Source organism: Phyllobates terribilis, unplaced genomic scaffold (genome assembly GCF_046119375.1).
Source record: "Phyllobates terribilis strain yellow unplaced genomic scaffold, ASM4611937v1 Scaffold_27__1_contigs__length_16484149, whole genome shotgun sequence".
Taxonomy (NCBI): Eukaryota; Metazoa; Chordata; class Amphibia; order Anura; family Dendrobatidae; genus Phyllobates; species Phyllobates terribilis.
This window is the reverse complement of record NW_027362787.1, coordinates 582,167-600,778: the sequence shown is the minus strand read 5'-3', so window position 1 is coordinate 600,778 and position 18,612 is coordinate 582,167. Positions and strand designations below refer to the sequence as shown.

The 18,612-nt window shown below is 44.7% G+C and overlaps 1 protein-coding gene across 2 annotated transcripts in view; it reads right to left on the bottom strand.

Moving 5' to 3' along the window:
• Positions 1 to 15,456, bottom strand: part of LOC141176484 (uncharacterized) — a 50,240-nt gene extending 34,784 nt beyond the window's left edge. For both annotated transcript variants that reach the window (XR_012253167.1, XM_073660431.1), the window contains exons 1-2: positions 15,343 to 15,456; positions 8,116 to 8,283 (exon numbers count right to left, since the gene is read on the bottom strand). The gene's annotated coding sequence lies outside the window, so the exon portion shown is untranslated. The remainder of the gene's footprint in view (positions 1 to 8,115; positions 8,284 to 15,342) is intronic.
• Positions 15,457 to 18,612: the final 3,156 nt, after the last annotated feature.

Genomic DNA, 18,612 nt, shown 5'->3' with positions numbered 1-18,612 from the left:
TGTGCTGATAAAGAGAAGCTAAGGAATCTTAAGGTAAGCAAAATATGGATATAATTTCTTCTTTTGCTAAACAAAGTAATATTAATTTCAAAGTTAATGTAGGAGATGATATAGAAGTTTTGTGGCTCAGTTTATACAAAGAATGTGAATTGCAGAATTTACAGTTCACTTCTAAATTGGTAAATAGAGACAAACAGAAATTGAGAAATATTCTACATTTGGTAGATTTTTTTCATACTCTTGTGTTAGAGATTTCTAAGCAGAAAAATAGTGTAGAAATGTCAGATGGTGATACTGATTCTGACTGTAATGTGGAAAATAAACAAGAAATAAGACACGTGTCTGTAACTGAAGGTGACCTTGGGTCTGACCAAGAGATGGACATACAGAAACCTGACATGGGAGGAGACATGACTGACATACGAGAAACCGACATACTAGGTGATGTGGGAGGAGACGTGAGTGACGTAGGAGGAGCGGACGTACAAGAGCCACTAAAAATATCAGAGAATTCAGGAATTACCCAGGCTCAACTGCAAATTAAAATGAGGAAAAATTTGCTGAAATTATACAAAATCATGCCAAAATATGATGTCAAAATCCATGCCTGTAGAAATTCAGAGACATTTGAGAGCTTCTCTGATAAGTTTGATTTATCCAATGAGGAGAGGAATCAATTATTTAAAATATGGATTCCTGTGACATTGTCCAGACGTTTACATTTAATGCCCTGTGAAAATGACTCTCCTAATGGATGGGAAAATGATTCGGACAGATTAAGATATTTGATTTATTGTGTCACAAAGGATTTTCCCAACATAGAAGATCTGCAGAAACTAAGGATTGGTAGGAAGGAATGTACATATACATTCATGTCCATATTTGAACGGTTGTACAAAGCTCTCATCAAAAATGGAAAAGTACAACATATGATAAAAAGTTTTGTACAAAAATTCAAATTCCTAGATCCAGTATCTAGAGTTATAGCGTCACAAAAAGAATCCCTATTCAAATGTGTGCAGTTGCTGGATTCTGTTAGGAAACATGAGAATCGTGAAAAGGAAAAAAATCAAGTTAATTTTATAAAACCAGGAAAGGTAAAATCTTATCAAAAGCCAATATCAAACTCTCCTAGACTGAGTCATCCCCATAGTGAACTCTATCAAATACGCAGGAGATTTCATATCTGTTATAAGCCATATCAGCCAGTGCAAAGGTCCATCTCTTCACAGAATGAGTTAATTCTCAGTCAGAACTGTGATTCTCTAAAAAGGAAAATGGCCGAAACTGATGGACAGAGTCAGGTGAGACGACCGGCTCACAGTGACGTCATGGAATGTGGACAGAAGGACAGGCAGTTCTCTGAGGTTTTGAAGGATAGAAAAATGTCTTTCCTAAATAGGGCGTTCCTGGAGATATTTGAGAGAGACAGAAGATTTGGTTTAGGGAGTGGCTAAGGAAAAACTGTAATTATAATGTAGCATAGAAGTGTTACAATGTCTCAATATTTATTTATAATCTTATACAGTAAAATTGTAGTTACATAGTTTCTACCGTGTTTCCCCGAAAGTAAGGCCCCCCCGAAAGTAAGGCAGGGTGGGGGGTTTCGGGGGGTCCGCCAATGTAGGGCACCCCCCGATTGTAAGGCAGGGTAGCGGCGGGGGGGGCGGGGAATGTAAGGCTGATTGGCCGATCAGCCTGTTCGTCACAGGCTCCGTACCGTAGTCCCTGCTGGCCACCAGCCCGAGCTGTGATTGGCCAGTCAGCCGGCTCGCAGCTGATTGGCCGAATCAGCTGCGACGTCACCGCCTACAGGCTCGCTCCGATTGGTCCAGCTTCCCCGGCATCCGAATCGTCAGCCCGGCACCGCAGAGGAGATCGAAACAGAAGGAAAGTAACGGTAAGTTCCGAAACTCTCTCTGTGTGTGTGTGTGTGTGTGTCTGTGTGTGTGTGTGTGTGTGTACGGTATGTGTACGGTATGTGTATGGGTGCCGTATGGGGCTGTATGTGTCAGTGTGTGTACGGTACCGGTACGATATGTGTGTGGGTGCCGTGTGGGGCTGTACCGGTACCGTATGTGTCAGTATGTGTGGTGGCAGAGTGGGGGGCAGAACCACTGTATGGGGATGCTGCAGGGGGGAGGATGGGGAGGGTTGCCGGACTGTTAATAAATGTTAATTTTATTGTTAAAAAAAATTGTCGTCATTTTTTTTCCCAATGTAAGGCCTCCCCCGAAAGTAAGGCAGGGTGGGACTTTTGGGGGTAAAATTAATGTAAGACAGGGCCTTACTTTCGGGGAAACACGGTAGTAGTTCATGTATGTATATATATATATACACTTGTCTAAGTAGAGATTGTGTATAATTGTATTTATATATATGTTTATAAAATATATATATATATTAATTAATAAATTAGAACTTCATATATAAATTTAAGTAACAATATTTTGAATTACATTAGAACCAACCAATATATGTATAAGATATTTAAATAATTCTGTTTCTGTATGAATTTGATATTTAATTTTATTTTCTTATATTTCCTTAGAGTTTTCATTCCAAAGCAGGATTTGATCAAACAACTCTAAAATGGATTTATTTCTTTATTCACACAGGAAGCTGAAAATTGCATGATTTATGTGTAACATTAATTAATTAATATTTTCTGTGCATGAAGTGTTCGTGCAAATTAAAGTAGCTTTACAGCATGACGTGTGACAGCTGCGGCCTTTGAACTTTGAGCTAATAGTATAGATCCTATTCATTCTATTTTCAGCTGATGTAACTTAAGACCGGGCAGCCAGTGAAAAAAGAATCTATAAGGCTGAGTTCACACGATGCGTATTTCATGTGTTTCCGCAGCGTTTTTGCAGTTGCGTAAACGCCGCGGAAAAGCATGAAAAACGCATGGTAGAAGGGAAGCAATGTTCCCCAATTGAAATCCGCATGTACTGTGCCCATGATGCGGATTTTTCCGCAGCGTAAACGCTGCGCTCAAAAATCCGCAGCATGTCATTTAATTTTGCGGAAACGCGGCGTTTTCGCCGCCATTGACTTGCATTAGAACGCGCCAATTCCGCAAGACTGCATCTGTACTTGCGTAATTGGTGCGTTCTAATATGCGGATGGTACCCGGGTGTGGAGGAGAGGAGAGTCTCATCCACACCCAGGTACCATTAAAAAAGCTGTAAAAACAAGAATAAAATAAAAAATATATATATACTTACCATCTGTCGGCCCGCGCAGCGCTCCTGCTTGCTTCCCGGCACTTGCAGTGAGTTGTAGGACCTGCGGTGACGTCAGAGTCATGTGACGGGTCACGTGACGCTGACGTTGGCAGGTCTTTCAATTCAAAGTTGCCGGCAGCCGGGAGAACGGAGTGAGCAGGACAGCGCGGGCCATCGGAGGTAAGTATATACACTCTCTAGGGTCACACTGTATAAATCCATGCTGTTTGCATGGATTTATATAGTGTGACCTAGTTGTCAAGCACTTTCCAAGAGATGCTAAAATCACCAGTAAAGCGCTTGTCAATCTGCATGCGGAAACGCATGTGAATCTGCATGTGGATCCGCATGTATTCTGCAGGAAAAACGCATTTCTGCATGCGTTTTTTCTGCCAGGGAGATGCAGAAATGATGCAGAAATTTTCTGCTTCATTTCTGCATCGTGTGCACATAGCCAAACAAGAGGTTTTTTTTTCAAGTATCTGAAATTTCAGCAACTTACTCTCATATTATATAATATGTACTTGGGGAATATTCAAAGAATATTAAGATATTTAATTGATATGACAATGCGCATTAATAAATTGGGATACAACAATTTTGGGTTAAATATATATATATCTAAAACTTCATATGTGGAATGTTTGAGTTGAACAGATCTGTGAATGTCAGAGTGAAGGTGACAGATGAGTAAATCAGCAGCTGCTAAGTGTGATTGATGTGACAGAGGCCTCGTACGTTTGTATGTTTGGAAAAAAAAAATGTTTCTTTATGTGAAGGTACAAAAATATATTTAATTCTGAAAAAAAATTATAATACATAATTAGGTATTATCTACATATATATATACTTCTATATTTCTTTAATAATTATTATTTCTTGATTTAACTAATAGTGGATAAGAGCAACCACACATCAAATGGTTTACAAAGCAAATTTATATATAGAATAATTTTCCACATGATAATATTCTTGAATAACTATGATATTATTTTTAATGGTTACCTAAATAGGTACACACCTCTCTGTAGACAAATCTATGCTACTCATCGATATGAAATTTATGCAAAATGTTCATAGAAGAATAATTATTTTTAATTTGGTTCTGATATATACATAAATTTTATAAAATAATATTTTTTGGTATTAAAGGGGAAAATGTGTTTTTGATCCTGATTACATAATCACTTTTGATCAATACTTATTTTTTCACACATTTTAATAAAGAAGAAACAATAATAGAATCATAGAATCATAGAATGGTAGAGTTGGAAGGGACCTCCTGGGTCATCTGGTCCAACCCCCTGCTCAAAGCAGGATTCACTAAATCATCTCAGACAGATGTCTGTCCAGCCTCTGTTTGAAGACGTCCATTGAAGGGGAACTCACCACCTCTCGTGGCAGCCTGTTCCACTCATTAATCACCCTAACTGTCAAAAAGTTATAAGGTACAATGGTATAATTAAGAAGGGTATTACATGCAAAGTTGCATAGTTTAATAATTTTTTGGTGATACAAGGTTATGACAAATATGAAATCATCCAGATAATGGAAATATAAAGGTATTTTTTATGGAGAATATAATTACTCTTCATTTGTCATTAACATATGAAGGCCTTATTTTTATTTTCATTTTTACATTTTTATTCTTACTTATTTTCTTATTTTTCCATTTTTCAGTTTTAATTTTCAATTTTTGATTTTAATTCAGTTCAATATTTCAACTGAGAAAACACATTAATATTTAATGGGGTAATGTCTAGTACAAAGAATATTGCTTCATTAAATATAATGATGATATGAATTAATATAAGAAAAATGTTTACATTTTCTGAGTAAACACAACAATTCATTCATTCATTCTTACATTCATATATTTATTCATTTTAGTTCAGCAGTATACATTCTTTGGTATTATTGGTTTAATAAAGATATAAACACTTGTTGTTTCAAAACACACTGACACCTATGGGTTGGAAAAGGCAATTACACCTATGACATAAAAATGTTCTATCACATGAAGAACTTGATTAATAATGAATTATTATCTATTATTGTTTATTATTCCAAACATAATTTATTTTAATGTTTTGATAATAATTAGATGGATATTATTGATTGCTATGGTACGCTGTGATATTATAGGTTAGGAAAGTTGCCAGATTTGGTATCAGATTAGGGAATGAAGACTTCAATCAAGACATCGCAATTATGAATTCTATCTTAATAAAGACTTTTCATATTTATAAATCAAAGAGACTCTCAGAGGTTACAAGAAGACGCAACCGATATCCGGAAGTCTCAGAAGGTAACAGGTGTGAATGCTGAGTGATAATAGACTGTGTCAGATACAATTCACACCACTGATCACCGGGACGGCAGAGGACGATGATCCTATATGAACTGTGTTGTGTTCAAGTTTCATCACGTTCCAGTGGTTTCCTATCACCTGCAACGCTTCAATGAAAGCTGGTGAACAGGTAATACCTGGCATATGTGTCCTGTATATAAAGGACTGAGTACTGGTTATGGGGCTATATAAAGCAGGGAAGTGTCAAGTTAACCCTTGCTTTACTGACCAAAGACGTCACATCTGTTCCAAAAGTGACATGAGACCAGTGCAGATGACACGGGGAAGATTCCAGAATATCCAACGTCAGTCCAGGTGACATCACACAGATATTAAAGCTACATTTCATCCATAGACTTTGTTTTCTTATCAGTTGACACACATGATCTTTCTAATAAAGAGCACAGTTTATAGACTGCACAATGATGAATACAATTATGGACTGTACAATATCTACACGCTGTCATTTATTTCAAAGGAGTTTTCATCTAAAGACTGTGCTATACAAGAACCAAGAAGAAGACGAGACGACGACCCGATGACATCAGATGATGACGATTGGACCCGCGATTACTTCAATTTAGATATAGGGAAGTATAATTATACATATTAAATGAATATTAGTCACGGCTTACCATAACATGAATTCACATCATTATATAACAATAATCAGATATTGATATTATTATTATTATTATTATGGAAATTTAATGATATTGCCAAGGAAGAAGGAAAGAAAAAATGATTGTTATCCTAATGATAAACCTGTCTTCTTTTGAGGATTTTTCAGTCCTTTTTATCCTCAAAAAGGGGGGAATGTTAAATAATTAATAATCGATAATCATTTTTCTTAAATCTGAGTTCTATGCATCAGCCATCGTGTCTAGTTGACATGCGCTATTTGTGTGTGTATTTTTGGTTCACTACCATATGTAGAACAGGTGTCCATACGACTGGCTATAAAAGCCCATGGTACAGAAAGGGGGGGCTCTCTTGCTCTTCCCACCCCACAAGACACAGAATCTTCATGCTGAGAAGTATCTGACATGTAGGCCTGGACACGTGCTGGATAAAGACATGATTTACCAGCCAGGATCCAAGGAAAGATGGGTGAATCTCAACAATTAAGCTAATTATGGACAAATGGACAATTACTTTATAACTAATTATTGTATGTACCTGCTGCAATCTGATTCTTTTTAATGGACAATCCAAGAATAAATAGATACATTTTTTTATAAGAATATCGTGATATTGATACTTTGAGAAGTCCTCAGTAGAAAAAATAATACAGAAAGAGTATTATTTTACAGCCGCGCATGACGTCACTGCCATGCGCGGCTGACATGGAAAGATCAGCTCCCGGAAGTCACTCCCATGCCGGGTCTGTGTGTGCGGGGAGCAGTGACTTCACTCTCCTTCATAGCCGGCACACAGCTTAGCCGTGCTGCGGCTCCTGCTGCTGCCGGGCTATAGCGTGTGCCCGCTTATTAAAGGACATGAATATTCACCCCCTCCCCACGCCCATGGGCGTGGAGAGAGGTTGAATATTCAAGCCCTTTAATAGCGGGCACAGGCGATTCCGGCAGCAGCAGGAGCCGCAGCGCGGCTACACTGTGTGCTGCTATTAAGGAGCATGAATATTCAGTGCTCCCCGTGCCCCATGGGCGTGGGGAGCAGTGAATATTAATTTGCTGTAGCAGCGGGGACAGTGTAGGCTGCAGCGGGCGGCCGCTGCCTCCTGTGCCCCGCTCCTCCACCGCTACCCCCACACCCCACATATATATATATATATATATACACACCCCCCCCCAACATTCGGACTATAAGATGCACCCCCCATTTTCCACCAAAATTTTGGAGGAAAAAAGTGCGTCTTATAGTCTGAAAAATACGGTAGATTATTAAATTAAATAGAGATTTAGGATTAAATCAGTGTAGGGTGCGGACAACCCCTTTAAATTGTTAATTGAAATAAAAACAGTTCCCCGTTGTATTAATAAGGCAGTGATTCCAACTGTATTACCACTGGGAGACCCCCAACTCACACTCCTATTTCCCGAGTGCCTTCCATGCCAAGCTTGGTTATGGAGGCTTTGGATTACCATCCATACTGTTCAGCACAGATCATGCTTCTTATGTCTTCATCGATCCCCCAGAACACAACCCTGCATTACCGCGTCCTTCAGGCTTTGTCCAATTATTTTCTCCAAATTTGTTTGCCGATCAGTGGCAAGAGGCTGTTGAGCTACTCAGTCTCCTTGTTTCTTTGGAAAATTGGCACACTCTTGCATATAACAGTAGAGAATGGCCAAATCTTACGGAGACACTGGTAGATCGCAACGAAACATGGAGAGAGCAGATGTTCAGCAGTGAACTTGGAGTCTCCCTCCTCTATGAAGCTTTGCCGTACACATCTGACTTACTCCTGAGGACTTCTCGTAATTCACATGTGCAAAAATAGTTCAATCCACAACTAAAACGCTGGAACCAACTCGTGGAAAACTGGATAAAGATAGATAAAAGGCACATTACCTGTGGGTAGCCCAAGTGTGAAGTAATTGTCAGGTCCAGGATTGAACTGGGCGATGCGATTACTTAGGTATTTTGCTGCCCATTCGCTGGCCAGGGCATAGTCATCAAGAATCACCAGCCGCATGATTGTGCCCACAAGCTCTCGCCTGGCAGCATGTGGCTAACAAACTGAAAAGAGAAGCGATACACAAGATAAGAGGTGACACAATAATATACAAAAGAGGTAACACAATAATACACAGTCGGCAAGTTTGGAGACTGAAACACATTCTGGCTTTCATAAAGTTTGCTGCTTCAGTTTTTATAGTGTCAATTTGCATTAACTGTAGATTGTTATGAAGAATGATCAGATGAATTGTTAAAAAAAAAAAAAATGCATATTAATTTTTTCCCAAAGAAATTACTTAACCACAAAACCCTATCACTACACTATGTGTGCTGTAGCCTGCTTCTCCGGGTCCTACATCACCAAAGCTTGGCACTTCGGGGACACATACCTCCCGTCCACGACCTGTCCGGCAGCAACCTTACATACCCCCCCCCTCTGCCCAAAGCAGGGGGGGGGCTTGGCACCTTCTGCCACCATACAATAGATACACAAAAGGTATAACGCAGTGTTTCCCAAACCCCATCCTCACAGACCCCACAGGTCGTATTTTCAGGATTTCCTTAGTATTACACAGGTGACTGAAGTATCATCAAGGCATCAGGAATTCTCTCACCTGTGTAATACTAAGGAGATTCTGAAAACATGACCTATGGGGGTCCGTAAGGATGAGGTTTGGGAAACACTGCTATAACAGAACAAAACTAAAAATAACCAGTCCATACAGCACGGCATCAGCCGTTTAAATGTAGTGCTTTTCTCGGCCTCCAGCAGACTGAGCAGCACATGCAAGGTTTGCTCACCTTGCACAACACACAGCACCACTGAGACAGGCGCAGCTGTCTTAAATCAGGCCTTCCAAGACCTGGACTGGAGGTAAGTGAGCAGCTATTTCCCCCCAACTCTTTCAGCTGCTCTTAAAACCCGGCCCTTTAATCCGGGCCCATTAACTCCCTCCCAGCACTATGTGTTCTGGAGCCTGCTTCTCCATGTCCTACATCACCGAAGTTTGGTACTTCGGGGACACATACCTCCCATCCACGACCTGTCTGGCAGCCACCTTACAGTGTGCTGCACTGAGTTAGACCAGAAATGAACCAGAAGATACCTGAAGGTAACTGCACAGCCAGAGTAAAAAATGTTTCTCTTTGTTTTCACTCTCACCCCTATAGTCCTACACGTTCTACTAACCCTTCTAATCCCTACACCTAGTAATGAACTGGTCATCTCTCCCTCCATCTCACCTCCTCCTCAGATCTGTTCCTCAACATACAATCCTCTGTCTCTAAACACAGACAGCCACCTCACGCTCGCTCCTTCTGCTCCTCACTGCTGGCGATATCTCTCCAAATCATGGCCCTCCTCACCACATCCCCACAGTCACTTCTACCTCTCATCCACAATCTATCAAATTTCCGCAACATTTCTAACCCTATACCCATTGCCCATCCCCAGCTTCCCCAATCCCACTAACAGGAGCTCTATGGAACGCTCTCTCCATCTACAACAAACTTTTCATTACTAACAAACTTTCCTTCCTTGGCATCAATGGTACCTGACTCACCCCCTCTGACATGGCCTCTCCAGCTGCACTTTCATACGTTGGATTCCACCTTTCCCACACCCCTCGCCCCATCGGCAAGCATGGCAAAGGAGTTTGTTTTCTCCTGTCAGATAACTGTACTCTGCTGCCCGACTAATCCACCTGTCCCCCCCACTATTCCCTGGCCTCTCCCCTCTGTCAATCCCTTCACTGGCTCCCCATTATCCAGAGACTCCAGATGAAAACCCTAACCATGACATACCAAGCCATCCACAACCTGTCTCCTCCATATAACTGTGACTTAGTGTCCTGGTACTTACCTGCACGCAACCTCCAATCCTCACAAGATCTCCTTCTCTACTCCCCTCTTATCTCCTCTTCCCACAATCGCACGCAAGATTTCTCCCATGCATCCCCCTACTCTAGAACTCTCTACCCCAATATATCAGACTGTTGCCAACCGTGGAAACCTTCAAAAGGAAGCTGAAGATCCACTTCTTCTGACAAGCCTACAATCTGCAGTAACCACCGCTCCATCATACCACTGCACGACCAGCTCTACCCTCACCTACTGTATCCTCACCCATTCATTGTAGACTGTAAGCCCTCGCGGGCAGGGTCCTCGCTCCTCCTGTACCAGTCGGTGATTCGTTTTTGTTCAAGATTATTGTACTTGTTTTTTGCTATGTATATCCCTTTTCACATGTAAAGCTCCATGTAATAAATGGCACTATAAAAAATAATAACTTAATAGGGGGAGGTTAATTTGCTGTGGAGACTTCAGGACTCCGAAAAAAGTCCAGCAAGTCCCTGTATCACTTCCTACATAGGATTCAGCTATGGAATTGGTTCAACACCAGTGCAGAGCTTGCTCAAGAATGGCAGCAGGCGGGCGTCAGTGCATCTGTACACACCGTGAGGAGAAGGATTTTGGAGGCTGTGCTGGTGTCAAGTAGGGCAGCAAAGAAACCACTTTTCTCCATGAAAAAGATGAAGAACAGGATTATAAAATGCAGTAAACTACAGTGATTGGATTACAGAGGACTGGGGTAAAGTTATTTCCCTGATGAAGGCCCCCTTCAAACTGTTAGGGACATATGGAAGAATGAATGTCCGGAGAAGAAAAGCTGAGTGCTACTTTGAGTCCTGTGTTATGCCAACAGTAAAGCACCCGAGACGAGTCATGTGTGGAGTTATCCATCATCAAAAGGGAGTGGGCTCACTCACAATTTTGCCTAAGAACACTGCAGGAGCATTTTTGGTGATTAACAATGCATATATGAGCATGACGGAGAATATGTCACAAGGCAAAAGTGACAACTAAGTGTCTGGGTAACATTAACATTTTGGGTTCATGGCCAGTAAACTCTCCAGATCTCAATTCGATTGTGGTCACTCCTCAAAAAGCGGGTGGACAAACAGAAATGTATGTAGTGAGCTCCTAGCACTGATTAGACAAAAATTGTCCATCGTCAGTCAGGATTTGGCCCAGCAGCCGATATCCAGCTGCCAAGGCGAAGGGAACGAGTCTTGAAAAATAAGGGTCAACACTGAATATTGAATCTTTCCATAAACTTGATGTATTTGTCAATAAAAGTGTAAAACTTATAAAATGCTGATAATTGTACTACAGTAACCACAGAAACATCTGACTAAAAGATCTAAAAACACTGAAGTGAACACCAAAATTTGTATCAGTCACAAGACTTTTGGCCAGAACTGTACATAAAGTGACACAAAACAAGATACAAGACATAGGTCAAAAAAAATTCTCCATCTTCTTCGTTCCGTCAATCCGTGAAAAATGGGACTGCACTCAGATGTCATCTGAGTGCAGTGCGATCTTTTCGAAGGACTCATTAACTTGCATGGCCGAACGTGATCCGAATATTAGATGAAACTCAAGCATAGTGATTTTTGTCCTCGGACAGACTGTCTATGGGGCCGTGCACATGTGCGATTTTTCTCCTTGGACAAACACTGGTCACAGTGCGATTCAATGTTTTGTCAGATCGCACTCCGACCGAAAACACTGCTATCTGCACCTGCCTTAACATTGCAACGCTAACAATAGTAATCTCAGCAAGGACTGCTGGGAGATTTCAGCTCAGAAGCCTGCAGATCTCTGAACGCAGCTCTAGACTATCACTGGCTGTAACTCAGGATTAGTAATCGATACGTTTTTCGAAAGTTACACAATAAACTATAATAAATTACTCTCATGTGAACACAAATTCTAAAGGAGAACTCTAACACTAAGATATTAACTTAAGGAGGAATTCACACATCCGTGGTGGGATCCGAGGACCCGGCCCGGCTCTCCGGACCTGATCAGTGCCACATCTATTCCTAGGAGGTAATCACAGATCAGCACTGGTGACCCAGCGGTTGTCAGATCTGAGCTCGCTCCGTGGAGCACAGATGTGTGAATTCAGCCTTACAGAAGTTGTCCCAGAGTAGAAAGCCAGAGCTGTTGGATTACAGCGCCACCCCTAGGTACAGGCTGTGTGTGGCATTACAGCTCAGCACCTGTCACGTCACTAGACCGGAGCTGTAGTACCAGACACAACCTGGGGCCAGGACTGGCGCTCTGTGTTCCTTTTTCTCATGGACAAACCCTGTGCAGAAAAATACAGAATCCAGGAACCTCCAAACATGGCAGACATCGCCAAGTTCTAACAGTGCATAATGGGCGCAGCTCCAGCCATACTGTCAGTGACTGGAAACCTGGTTTATAGTCCAACTGCTGACAGGTGAGAGGCTGCGGCCCCCTGTAATCCCCGGCTCTGACCCGTCACCGACCATTGCTGCAGGGGACTAACCACATCCACAGGAAGCCAGGGTGCCCCCCCCCCGGACTGAGACTGCCCCCCCCGGGAGCTCAGTGTGGGGTGCGCAGTCATCCGCCATGTCTCCCCAATACTCAGCAGCCTCACCACCCACAACTCGCTCTGCAGCCTCCTCCCTGGTAAACGTTAGAATGTATGGGCTCCTTCCAGGTATGACGTAGTTTGCGGGGGCGTGTCCTGACTGCATTATGGGCGTGTTCTAGTTTAGCACCAGACGCCAGAGATTCATGCAGAAAGTGATACGGTGAAGCTTCAGGAGGAGGTCAGTGCTGGGCTCTGGGGGATGCTGCTTGCTTTGGGTGGTCTGTGGGGCTGGTGGGGGCATGTTCTGGGTATTCTGGGGGGATGTTGCACGTGTGTGTGTGTGTCTTTCCTAAATTCCTAAACACCCACCGGAAAACTAAGGCGCCCGCGAGTTGCGGGGTGAATTGGCAACTCGGGGGTGTACTTATTTCCTCTGTGGGTAGGTCACAATTTTTTTTTTTACCGTCCAAGATCCATCTTGGCAAAAGTATGGTGGTAATTTCTGCCTTTCTGGACATTGGGGCGGGGTTTATTTTGATCGACGCTAGGTTCGATCAGGACCTCAAACCTCATAAATTTTCTGGCTCAACACCCATAATCGCCATTGACTCTGCACCCTTGAGCTAGGGGTATTTTACTCTTGTCGCTCGTGTGCTACATCTGCAGGTAGGGGCCTTGCACTCTAAATTTATTGACTGTTATGTGCTAGAGGGCTTGCCCTCTCCTGTGGTCCTTGGACTACCTTGGTTTACGCTGCACAATCCTGTGGTAGGTTGTGTGCCCACTATGCGTCTTTTAAGCGTTTCCGCAGCGGCAATTCCATTGCAGAAACGCTTAAACGCTTGGTAGAAGGTCTGCAATGTTCCCCAATGATAATCCCCATGTGCTGTGCACATGCTGCGGAAATTTCCGCTGCGCATTATCAGTGCGGAAAAATCCGCAGCACTACCAATTATTTTGCGTAATCGCAACGTTTTCGCCTCCATTGAATGGCTTAATATCCGCATGACTACATGTGCACATGCGGATATTAAGCGATTCAACGTGTGGATGGTACCCGGGTCTGGAGAAGAAGAGACTCTCCTCAAGACCCGGGTACCATGGTACCTGTAGTAAAAAAAAAAAAAAAGAAAAGAAAAAAATACATTATTCTTACCTTCTGATGGCCCCCTGTCTTTTCTCCGCTGCGCCCAGTCTCTTGTACGGCTCGTCAGCGGTCGCGTGATCTGTCACATGACTAAATGACGTCATGGAAGGTCCTTTCACACCACCGTGAGCCGTACAAGAGACCAGGGGCCATCAGAAGGTAAGTAAAATGTTTTTGTTTTTTGTTTTTTTTACCATTTTTAATCTTTTTTCTTCAACTATTAACTTGGTCACACTATATAAATCCATGCTGGTTGCACGTATTTATATAGTGTGACCAAGTTGTCAAGCACTTTCCAAGTGATGCTAAAATCGCTTGGAAAGCGCTTGACAACCCGCATGCGGAAATGCATGTGAAAAAACACTTCACTTACACTTGTCCCTGGCAGGAAAAACACATGTAAAATCCGCATGCATTTTTTTCTGCCAGGGAGATGCAGAAACGCTCAGGAAAAATCCAGAGCATTTCTGCATCGTGGGCACTTAGCCGTAGACTGGCAGACTCGGGAGGTGGTAAAATGGAGCGAGTATTGCCAAGAACACTGCTTGGTCACTCGGATAGCCACGGTGGGTCTGATTTTAGGAATGTGTTTTCTGAACAGGGGAGTCAAGAACTTCCTCCCCATCATCCTTATGATTGCGTCGGCAATATTATTCCTGGGGCCAAGCTACCAAAAAAACAGGTTATATAATATCTCTGGTTCAGAGAGGCAGGCCATGAAAAACTAGATCACTGAAAGTCTACCAAAGGGCCATAAGACTTTCTTCATCTCCCGTTGCAGTGGGGTTTTTCTTTGTCAAAAAACAAACAAACTAGGGGTTGTGCCCCTGCCTTGATTTTTGCGAGTTTAATCAGATTAAGGTCTGGGATGCATATCCTCTCCCTCTCATCCCAGACCTCTTTAGAAAACCATTTGGCTCCTACAATTTGATTAAACTAGACCTCAGGGTGGCTTATAATCTCATTCACATTGAGGAGATGAGTGGAAGACGGCCTTCAATACTCCTGAGGGGCACTATGAAAACCTTGTGATGGCATTTGGGTTGACTAATGCTCCCATTTTTACTCATCTGGCAGGTAGATCACAACAAACCCATCTTGATGACATAATGGTAGACTCCATACTAAATAAGGAGGGAGTCACTGACTGTGGTGGCCCCTCCCTGGGCCGTGGCGATTGGTGACCCCCCCTTCTCTGCCCCTTACTGACCAGTGATCCTGAAGCCCCCGGAAGGATCCAATGAAGCGAAAGGGACGGCTGCTGCAAGCCGCCCCTGGATACATAAACACCGGGACATCCCACGTTACTTCCTTTCTTTGCTGGTCCCGGAGTCGAATGTCATGGAGATTTCAGGATCAGGTCAGATTGCTGAGGCCCTCCAGGCTGGGTTTGCACAGGGGGGCGAGCGCTGGTTACAGGCTCTCATGTCGGGGCTCAGCGCTCATCCCCCTGGCCCCAAGCTCTAAATCCCCAGATCACCCTGCCCCTGGCCCTCAACCCCTTATGGGAACATCATATTCCCCAGTCCCAGTCCCCTCACCACTTGGGCCTACTCACTCCAATTGCCCACGATACAACGGTCCCCTCCACGGCGGTCGGGTCATCTGGAACGGGGGGCTGCATTACTTCCGCGGCCTGGTCCCGATCCCCATCCTCACCTGACCGCCGCATCTGCACAACTTTACAGTGTTCATCGGGCCACTCAACCCGGCACGGGACGGCAGGTGGCTGCGGTAGTGCTGCAGGCGCGCGCTGACTCGGGGAAGCGGGCAGACGTGGCGGTCCGGAAGCGGGCGCGCGACTCCACTAGGCCGAAGAGGCATGTTGGGGGAGGCGGAGCTGGAGGGCAGGAAGCGCTCGATGCGCATGTGCGGGGCGCATGTCCGCCTCACGTGACCCCGCAGGTCACGCCCCCCAGTCCAGAAAGCTGCGGGGCGGAGCAGGAAGCTGAAGCTAGTGCGGCAGTGGACCCTGCGCCTCACTCACAGCGGGCGCAGGGCTCCACTGCACTAATAAATGAGTGCGGGCTGTCTTCCATGTCGGCGGCGGGCACAGAGGGGATTCAGGTCTCCTGCCTGCCGCCGGCGCTGGAGACAGCATAGAGCCTGTTGTTCCCCACCCCTGTTAACACTCCCGTCCCGCATCCTGCCGAGGAGCGCCCTGGAGGGCGGAGGTCCAGCAGGCACTCCCGTCCTCCAGAGCGCTTTAGGCACAGCACCCCGCAGCCTCACAGAAGAAGCTGCGGGCCACTTAGTAACCATTCCCCGCCCCCTCAACACACAGCAGGGGCTGTGGCAGAGCAGAGCTCCAGACAGGAATCCTCTGCCGGGGGCTGTGCTCTGCCTCCCCCCCAAACAATCCCCCACAGAAAAACTCCTATTAAAAATAAAAGAAAAAGTTCCCAAAACAGAACACGTGACACTACACATCCAGGGGACATTGCGGCCCTGTAATCACCGCAGCCCATCCAGCGCCCAGTCACAGTATCAATACCCCACTGATGGACACGATACGGAGCCTAAACACTTCAGCGACCATCCTCGCCTCCCCCATATACCCCTATAATAGCGCAGCGACGCACGCGCTTGACACCGCTATAGCATTGCCCTGGCCACAAATAGCACCGACATGTCCCGGTGGGACACATGTAAACTGCGCAGAACCCCCCATACACCCTCAGGGACACAGAGACTCCAGGCGTACTCACTCTAGGCGAACTCGCTGTAGTTCCTCCGACGACAGATCTATGCCATCGCACACAAGTCACCGGCGAAGGAAGCGGACATCTCAAGCAAAGCGGAGATCGGCATCCCACAGGAGGGGTCACAGGTCGCAGTCCTCAAGGTGGCGCTCACCATCCTCTGCATCAGAGATGTCGAGCGCATCGTCGAGCCCCAACAGCCGCTTGCACCGATCCCGTCCTCCCGGGGACAGAAACTATACAATAGCACCCTCCAGAGCTTACAGTCTGCACGATACAACGATTTCACGCAGGTCTACGAGCACAGGCACGCCGCTCACCCCGAGCGAGACAGGTGTCAGAGTCCCTCCACACATCGGAGTCCCTCCTCCAGCCGCAGGAATGGGTGCGTGCAATATAAGTATAACTGAAATGGGAAATAGTAACACCAACTTAATAGCGGCCCTTAAGGCCATAGTCGAACAACTATCCGCGCCACCAGGCGCTATACATAATTCTACTAAAAGAACTCCACCATTAGCCAGCATACACAAGGACACATTCTTTTGCGGGAAAAGCCCATTGGGCTCACACATAGACGAGGAAACCAGAATTAAAATATGGAATAATGACTGCATCGACATTTGGTCACTTGTAACCGCTGACCAACATACTATAGACAAAGAGAAAAGGATAGCCGACAGACCATTCGACAGAAACAGACAAAAGGTTGCAATGACGATGAGTAACTGGTTACAGGCGTTTTCTGTGCTGGGTTCATCATGGGCCAAAAGCATCCGGAACGCTGCTCGGAACTATTCATATACCAGGATAGGGTGTATAACTCGTACAAAGCCCACGGCGGTTCAGCATGGTGGCGCTACGATGAAGAGTTCCGGAGGTGGTTGGCCCTGCAACCACAGTTAGGCTGGGGGGTAAAAGCTACAGACGTATGGTTGCGATGAATGCTGTCACAGAAACACCATCCCTTTCCAACAACGGCTACTGGACAACAGACAACAGCAGGCCAAAATTCAGTGGTAGTACGTAGACCAGGGGCCAGCTGGCAGTACAATGAGGGACACTGTCGTTTCTACGCCTTATGCAGATACAAACATGAATGCTCAGCCTGCGGTGCAGCCCACCCCGCGGCAAGATGTTCTCGTCCCACAAGCAAATTATCAATTAAACTCCCACAGTCAGAATCCAAGGACCCCGGTGAGCGTAAACGCGATGGGCCCCTGGCTAGACCAATATCCTAAGAAAGACGAAGCGGGACAGTTACGTTTTGGTTTCACATACGGTATTTTTCATCCCTTTCAAACTTAATAAATCGCCCACCTTTGCAAATAACCTTAAATCTGCAAAAGAGCACCCTGAAATACTTAGGCAAAAAATACAAAAAGAAGTAGCTCTAGGCAGAGTGGCGGGCCCTTTCCCAACACCACCATTCAGTAACCTAAGAGTTTCCCCTCTGGGAATAATCCCCAAAAAAGAGCCAGGTTCATTCCGGCTTATCCATCATTTATCTTACCCAAAAGGAGAGTCTGTAAATGACGGTATTTCGTCTGAAGACGCCTCGGTCTCCTACGCGTCGTTCGACAGAGCAGTAATGTTAGTACGCGATGCGGGGCCCGGAGCGCTGCTCGCTAAATCCGACATAGAATCCGCCTTTCGCCTACTACCGGTGCACCCAGATTGCTACCACCTGCTGGGATGCCAAGTGGACGATGAATACTTCTACGACACTTGCCTCCCAATGGGTTGTTCAATATCTTGTTATTACATCGAACTATTCAGTTCCTTCCTAGAATGGGTGTTGAGGTATGAAACCGGCAATAGGTCCGTCACACATTACCTAGATGACTTCCTATTCGTCGCACCCAAAGACTCATATCAATGCCAATCATTTCTTAACGAATTCACAAACATCTCTCGACGGTTCGGAGTCCCATTATGCCCTACAAAAACCATAGGCCCCACAACAAAGCTATCGTTCTTAGGCATCGAAATCGACACCACAGCAAGGTTATTCCACCTCCCAACAGAAAAAATACAAAAAACACTACACCTCGAGTGATTTTGCACAGTACGGAAAGTAACACTACAACAGATGCAAGTGTTACTAGGCCTCCTCGTGTTCGCGA